This window comes from Macaca nemestrina, chromosome 7 (genome assembly GCF_043159975.1).
Source record: "Macaca nemestrina isolate mMacNem1 chromosome 7, mMacNem.hap1, whole genome shotgun sequence".
In the NCBI taxonomy this organism is placed as follows: domain Eukaryota; kingdom Metazoa; phylum Chordata; class Mammalia; order Primates; family Cercopithecidae; genus Macaca; species Macaca nemestrina.
In genome coordinates, this window is record NC_092131.1 from 11,554,675 (window position 1) to 11,562,945 (window position 8,271).

Here is an 8,271-nt window from a genome sequence, read left to right on the forward strand (position 1 = left end):
GCCATGTCACGTCTCTTCTCAGACTCCTCTGTTGCTGTCTCAGGCCCAGGAAAACACACAGACCTGACATCGGGAAGGCTGCACATTCGCAGACCCAGCTGCCTCCCAGAGCACATGCGCAGACCCAGCTTCCCAGACCACCTGTCTCATGGTGCCTGGCTGCCCTGGCTTTCTAAAGCTATGGTTTTTTTTGTTTTTTGACACAAGGTCTCACTATGTCGCCTAGGCTGGTCTCAAATTCCTGGGGGCCCAATCCATCCTCCCTCCTCAGCCTTCCAAAATGTTGGGATTACAGGCACTCCCCACTACGCCCAACCTTTCCTCTCTCTGTTTTGGATGTGCCACCTTCTCTCCCACCTCAGGGCCTTTGCACGGTCCGTTCCCCTGCATGGAGCACCTTGCCATTGAGAGCCCCACGCTTGCTCCCCCAGGTCCTTCTTGTCCTCACCAATCCCCCCTTATCAGAGAGCCCTTTCCTGAAATAACCTCTCCTCCTCTTGGCCTGCTACACTGCTCTTTACAGCCCTATCGCCACCTGCTCCACCAGGCAAGGGATTTGTCTCTTTTGATTAGGTTTATCTTCCCAGCTCCTACAACAGGGCTGATATGTAAGAAGTGCTTAAATATTTGCTGAGTATATTCATAATCCTATGTATTATAAATAAATATGTAATAGCAATAACTTGTCTTATGTCAACAAACGTGTCCCAAACCCCTTGTAGGGGCCAGGCCCTGTGTGGGCATGGGGGGTGCAGAGATGAACACAGCTCACTCCCTGCCCACTTAAGGAACTCTTGGGATGGCTGAGGACAAGGACAAGCTGACGTCCAGTGACAACATATTGTAGAAAGCAGAGTGGCAATGAAGTTCTGAGGCTGTGTCCGAGTGTGAGGTTTGAAAAAAATGAGTTCTGCTCAAGGGGGAGTGGGATGGGTAATTTATGTGTCGTGCTGAGTGGGCCATGGGGTGCCCAGACATTTGGTTAAACATGGTTTCTGGGGGTGTCCGTGAGTGAGTTTAACCTTCACAGGTTAATTTGAATGATTAATGTTTGAATGGGTAGACTGAGTGAGGCAGATTGTCTTCCCCAACGTGGTGGGTGGCATCGAACCTGTCGGAGACCTGAATACAACCAAAAGGAGCAGCAAGGGAGAACTGGTTCTCTCTGCCTGGCTGTTTCCAAGCTGGGACACCTGTCTTCTCCCACCTTCTCACTGGCCGTCCTGGGTCTCTGGCCTTCACACTCCCACTGAAACTACATCACTGGTCCTCCTGGGTCTCCAACTTGCAGATAGCAGATGGTGGGATTTCTCAGCCTCCATAATCGCATAAACCAATTCCTTATAACAAATCTATCTATATTTATCTATTTTCTGTTGGTTGTGTTTCTCTAGAGAACCTTGACTATTATGCAGAGTTGGGGAAGAATTCGTGGCAGAGGATTATTTAAACTGGGTTTTCAGGGCTGAATAGGAGTTTGGAAGGCAAGCAAGCTGAGAAAACCATCGCAGGTGGGGGGACCAGTATGTGTATTGTAACACACACATGTTCATAAGCCTTCGTGGAAGGCTCACTTGGAACTTGGAGTCAGAAAGCCTGGGTCAAGCTCCACACCCCAATTACTCATTCTATCCATGAATATCCCATATCCCTTACCCTCCAGCAGGCCCTGTGCAGCTCTTGGTTTGGTTCAGGGAAGAGAACTGAGTGATAGTTTCAGTCCAGAGTAAGGGTGCTTTGAGAGAGCAGGTGCAGAAAGTTTTGTAGCTCACAGAAGCAATTTCCATTTCCCTGTACTTGGAGTTTTATAGCTCTAACTACACGATCTATTCTAAAGATAAATGCTCGCAGCAGGTGGAGCCCACCTGCAGGGCTTCCAGAAGAGAGCCGGGGTGGCGGTCCTGGAATGCTCTGGTCCTACCTGCTTCTGAGAGTTGTTGTTAGGGTCAAATAACTGTGTGGGAAATGTCAGTATCGTGCTGTATAGATGTTCCCAGGATAAGATGAATATGTACATGTTGATCCATCTTTTCTCAGTTTTATGACCTTTCTATCTTAATCTGGCAGCAAGTGCCATGTGGAAAATCTCTTACATCATTTTTCAGTCAGCCTAGATGCCGAATTAACCCACGTGTACAGCAAAGAATGGGGGCATGGAATAAGATGTTTTCTTTAGAAACCGGTATTTCCTTTATGATGTTTTAAAGAGATGGAATTGGATTATAAAGTTGATGCTGTGAACATTTATCTTTCATTTAAATCATGTTGGTCCCCACGATGGAGATGCAAAACTCTGGGTCCGGGGAAACTGAAATGTCTTCTGTAAGCTGCAGGACTCTGAGTATAGGGGAACTGAAATGCTGAAGATAACCATAACTTTTCTTGAAGACTTGGGGTCATTCTTGACTGTCCCAGCCCTCATGGGGGCTACAGACTTGGGATAGAGACAGACTAACAGAGAAACCTGTACAGGATTGTGATTGTGAGTTCTATGAAGAAACAGAACAGGATCCAGTGGTCTTCAAAACAGAAAGGCATGAGGCTCTGTACAGCAGTTTCCCCTTAGGCATAGGGAAAACATTCCAAGATCCCCAGTGGATGCCTGAAACTGCAGATGGTATCAAACCTTATAACACTATGCTTTTTGCTATACAGGAATTGTGGGTAACTTATGCAGCATGGGTACATTGGACAAAGGGATGACTCATGTCCCAGGTGGAACAAAGTAGGATGGAGCGAGATTTCATCACACTACTCAGAATGGTGCATAATTTAAAATGTATTAATTGTTTATTTCTGGAATTTCCCATCTAATATTTTCAGACCTGTATTGGCCACAGGTAGTTGAAACCATGGATAAGGGAGGGGACTCCTGTACTTAGGGAGGTCAGGGAGACACTGAGCAAATCTCATTGCAAAAGCAAGTCCCTGGTCCTTAAGGTCTGATTTGGAAGTCTGGGCAGGCAGGTGTACGGTGTGGAGCTGCCTCAGCAGGGTTGACACCCTAGCTCCATCATTGCTGAGAAGGTGAATCTGGACCATTTTCAATTCCACCTTCCGGAGCCTCAGTCTAAAATGGAGCACATTGCAGAGTTTGAGAATCGCATGGGATAATGTGGTGATGCAACTGGCCTTTGGTAGGCACCCCACAGTAACTGTTCCTGATTTTATCATTTTACTGTTGCACAAGACAATGGTAGTGTCATTACGAGGAGGGCCCACACATGCTGTGCTCTGTCTTGGCTGGAACTGAGGAGATGAAACAGACGCTCATTGCTCGCTGGCTGAGTGGACCACAGAGAGTGACTCAGCATAAAGGGAGGCATCCAGAGAGTCTCAGAACCCTGTCTTTGGCCATCTTTCAGGGTTGTCTACAAATAGCCTCCCACCTGGGTGGGGTTGGTGGCTGGGCTGTCTGGCAGCTGGGAGCTGGGCCGTGAGGCTATTTATTTATTTATTTATTTAAATCCTGGTCTGAGACTCCTTGAATTGGTCTGCCTTTTGGTTCTGGGGAAGGAAGAAAGAATCAGCAGATCACAGGTCCCAGGTTCGCAAGGATGGGCGTTTACACTCAGCACCTCGGACCCATGATTCATGCTCTGGGGGCTCGGGCTGGCCCGCGACATGGGAAAGGCCTCAGTATCTTCCATTTGAAAAAAATTCTCTACAGTAGCATTTCCTATCATTTCTTAGGAAATCTGTGCTAACAAGTATCTCTAACCCTAAAAAGATCCGAGAAAAACATCCAGTGTGCTCTCTCATTGTTGAGAGAAGGCGCCTGCAGACCTTAATGGGAAACTTGATGGTGAGCATGTGCTCAAAAAGACTAAAACACCTGAATCCATTTGCTCAGGCTGCCATACAAAGTATCAAAATCTAAGTGGCCTAAACAGCGAACGTTTGTCCTCTCACAGTTCTGGAGGCCAAGAAGTTCAAGATCAAGGTGCTGGCAGTGTTGGTTCCTCCTGGAAGGCCCTGAAGGAGAAGCCGCTCCTTGCTTCTTCCTCACTTCTGGTGATTCTGGGCAATCCTTCACATTTCTTGGCTTGTGGAAGCATTGCTCCGGTCTCTGCCTCTATCTTCTTACGGCCTTCTCTCTGTGTCTCTGTGTGTTTTTCTCTTCTTCTTATAAGGACACCAGTTATTGGATTTAGGGGTCACCTTAGTCCAGTACAGGTTAGGTATCCCTTATTCAGAAATGCTTGGGACCAGAAGTTTTTGTGTTTTGGATTTTGAATGTTTTTGAATTTCGGAATATTTGCAGAATACATACCAGCTGACCATCCTTAATCCAGATATCCAAAATCTAAAATGTTCCAATCACATGTCCTTTGAGCATCATGTCAGTGCTCAAAAAGTTATGGATTTGGGGGCATTTGTGATTTCAGATTTTTGGATTAGGAATGCTCAACCTATGTAACCTCATCTTAGTTTAACTACTTCTGCAAAGACCCTATTCCCAAATAAGGTCATATTCTGAAGTTCCATGTGGACATGAGTTGGGGTGGAGGGATGCTCCTCAACTCATCACAACATCTTTATCAGACTGAATCTTCACAATACTTGGATCTTCATTTACTAGACGAGAAAAAAGACACTCAGAGAAATTCACTGACCTTGTTCAAATTCCCACAGCTGGGAAGCGGCAGAGGTGAGATGTGACCCAGGAACCTACCTCCAAGCCCCTGTACCATTGGTGCTGGGGCCTTCGTAAACTATAGAGGACAGCATCAACATCACATAAGGAGTCCTTGGAGACCACTGGTCTACATGCCAGAAGCCTGTTAGAGTCATTACTTATTATCTCTCCATTTGACAGATGAGCAAACTAAGACCAAAGGTGGTGGGAGGGAGGATGAGTAAAGTGACTTGCTGAGATGACACAAGTGGCATGGTAGGGAACCCATGGCCTGGTCCCCAAAGTTCTCCCCCAACAATTAAACATTCTAGCTCAGTGTAAGCAGGTAAAAGGAGCCAGACACAAAAGGCACATGTTGTAGGCTCTACAGAGACAGCATCCTACAACATGTGCCTGGCTTCTTTCACAACAGGTAAATCTAGAGACAGAAAGATTAGTGGCTCCCCAAAGCCATGAGGAAGGAAGAATGGGATGTGACTGCTAATGAATATGCGATTTCTTTGGGGGATGATGAAAGTGTTCTGGAATTAGATAGTAGTGATGGTTGCATGAATCAGTTGTTAAGTAAAAGCTGAAGTGGGTGAACTTCATGGCATGTGAGTTACATCCACCAGCCTCTGGGAAGGGGATCTGCAGAAAGCAAGTATGCACAAGGCTTACGAGATTCAAAGCTTTTATTGCAGCAGAAATAGCCCAAGCCCTGGCTCATAAGCTCCTCATGCAAGAAGGCACTTCAAGGACTTTTCCTGTGACAGAATTTGCACCCTCCGTTTGTCAAGGCATGAACACCCCAAAAACAGAGAGAGCTTCCAGAGCACCCCCTTTAAGAACTGCATGGCCTTGGCAAGTTACTTCCCTCTCTGGGCCTCAGTTTCCATACCATGAACCAGTGATCATGCAAACTCTCAGAGTGGTTGTGAGCATGAAATATTTTGATGAGGTCCCTTTGACCTAGGACTGTTTTGCCTCAGCCAACAAAATAAAATAAAATAAAAAACTAAAACCAGAATAAAACTCTCACGAACAAACGATTAAACTTTCAGCCATTGTTATTACCAGACCATGACCTCTGTTGCTCATCCCTGCTCCCCACCCGCATCCTTGGTGAAGGATCAGAGCTATGTAAGGGTCAGGAATTGGGTAACAAGGAGATAATGCAGCACATGGCTGGGGTCTGCAAAATGGAGACGCCCCACTCTGAGTCATGAAGGCTGTACTCAAGAGGCTCCAGCACTAGCATGAATTCCGTGAGGTCATCCGGTGTCCAGTTTGCATCTCTGCATCCTGTTCTCACCCTCTCTGGCCAGGGAAGACTCAGGAGCTAGGCTCCTTGCTTGGTCCCATAAGCCCACCTGGGCTTCTTCCCATTGCGCCAGCTTGCTGGAGCCAGGGAGGGTCAAGAGTTGAGGGGCTGCTTCTGTTGCCTGGCTGGTGAGGCTCTCCCAGCCCTTTTTTTTTTTTTTTTTTTGCCTGCTAAGAGCCCTGCTCAGGTTTCCAGGCATGTGGTTTCCCCTGGATTGCAGACTCCCTTGAGTAATTCAGGCATCTGTGAACAAAATTCCCTGGATGAGTGAGCTCCCTTAGGCACTTGTGGACAATTTCCTCCAACCTCAGGGCACTTAGTGAGGGGGTGCAGCCTGGGTGGGAAGAATGGGCACTGAAGGCAGAATGAAATATCTTCTGGGATATCTCTAGGTTCTTGCGTCCAAATGGCTGGGCCAGTAGAGAATGAGCCTGGAGCAGAGAGAGGGAGACATAGAGACAAGACAGGGGCCAGATCATGTAGGGTCTTGCAAGCCATGTTACAGCTGTAGAACCTTATTGCAAGAGGGGTGGGACACTGCAGAAGGGTTTCCCTTGGAGGATGCTCCCATCACACTCACTGCCAACGTCATCATCATCATCGTCATCATCATCATCATCATCAAAGCTAGTACATGTTCAGTGCCAACTATGTACCAGGCACTGTGCTAGATGCTTTCATACATTAATCCTTTTAACAATTTTATAAGGTAGATACCATTATTATCCCCATTTTACAGATGAGGAAATGTTGACTCAGAAAGGATAACTGAGGTACCCAAGACTACAGATCAAATAAGAGCCCAAGGCTGAACCACAAGTGGAATCCAGGTCTATCTAATCCCAAAGTCTTGGCTCCTGAACACAGTTCTCTATGTTTATAGCCTCCTCATGAATGTATTTGCATTCTTAAAAGACCACGTTGGCTACAGAGTGGAGAATAAGAATTGGGAGATGGTAGAGGTTAGGATTGGAGGCACCCATGACAGACGATAGTTGGACATAGAAAGAAACATAGATTTAGGAAACACTTAGTGAGTAGAATCTAAAAAAGGTGCTGATCCCATTACTGGGTATATACCTAAAGGAATATAAATCATTCTATCATAAATACACATGCATATGAATGTTCATTGCAGCACTATTCACAATGGCAAAGGCATGGAATCAACTTAAATGTCCATCAATTGTAGACTGGATAAAGAAAATGCGGTACATGTACAACCATGGAATACTATGCAGCCATAAAAAGGAATGAGATCATGTCCTCTGCGGGAACATGGATGGAGCTGGAGCCCATTATCCTTAGCGAACTAACCCAGGAACAGAAAACCAAATGCCACATGTTCTCATTTACAAGTGGGAGCTAAATGATGGGAACACATGAACACAAAGAAGGGAACAACAGACACTGGGGCCTAGTGGAGGGTGGAGGTTGGGAAGAGAGAGAGGAGCAGGAAAAATAACTAATGGGTATTAGGCTTAATGCTTGGGTGATGAAATAATCTGTACAACAAACCCCCATGACCTAAGTTTACCTATGTAACAAACCTGCACTTGTACCCCTGAACTCAAAATAAAAGTTAAAAAAAATAAAAGAGGTGCTGACCCACTAGATGGAAGGCATGAAGGAGAGAGTACATTGAATGATGAGCCCCAGGTTTCTGGCATGGATGGATGGATGCGTGGATGGACGAGGGGCATTTATGGAGACAGACTAGACAACTTTTGTTTAATAAATGAGTGAAGGAATGAATACATGAATAATGAAGGGATCCCAAAGTGGAATGGATAATGAGTTCCCCATCGTTGGGAGTATGAAACAAGTGGCTTTCATCAGGATATTGTAGAGGATACTCCTGATTTGAAGGGAAAGTCAAGTGGTAGGCACTCAGTAAGTCTATACTGCAGGAATAAATGATTGAATCGCTGCTGCGCCTATGAGGCTTCATGAGGAGCTCACATGCACCTGGTGGGAACTTGGTAATGAGTTACTCCTGCAGAAATGTAAGATGGAAGGAAATATTCAAGCACTGTTAATATTTTTTACATCTTCTTTCTTAAATTTCTACTGATTGATTATATTTTAGAATGCACATCTTCATACATATTAATAAGTATACATATTGGGTATGCATAATCAATCCTTTTTTTCCTATAGGAATATACAATCCCAGAAGCTTGGAGACCACTGATCTACATGCCAGAAGCCTGTTAACAGGTTGAGCAGAAATAAATAGCACCCCTTCCCAAAGGCTTCTGAGTGTGCAAGGCAGTGTCCCAGGGACCAAACTCGGAGGTTTTGGGAGTTGTAACAAATGCTAGAGCTA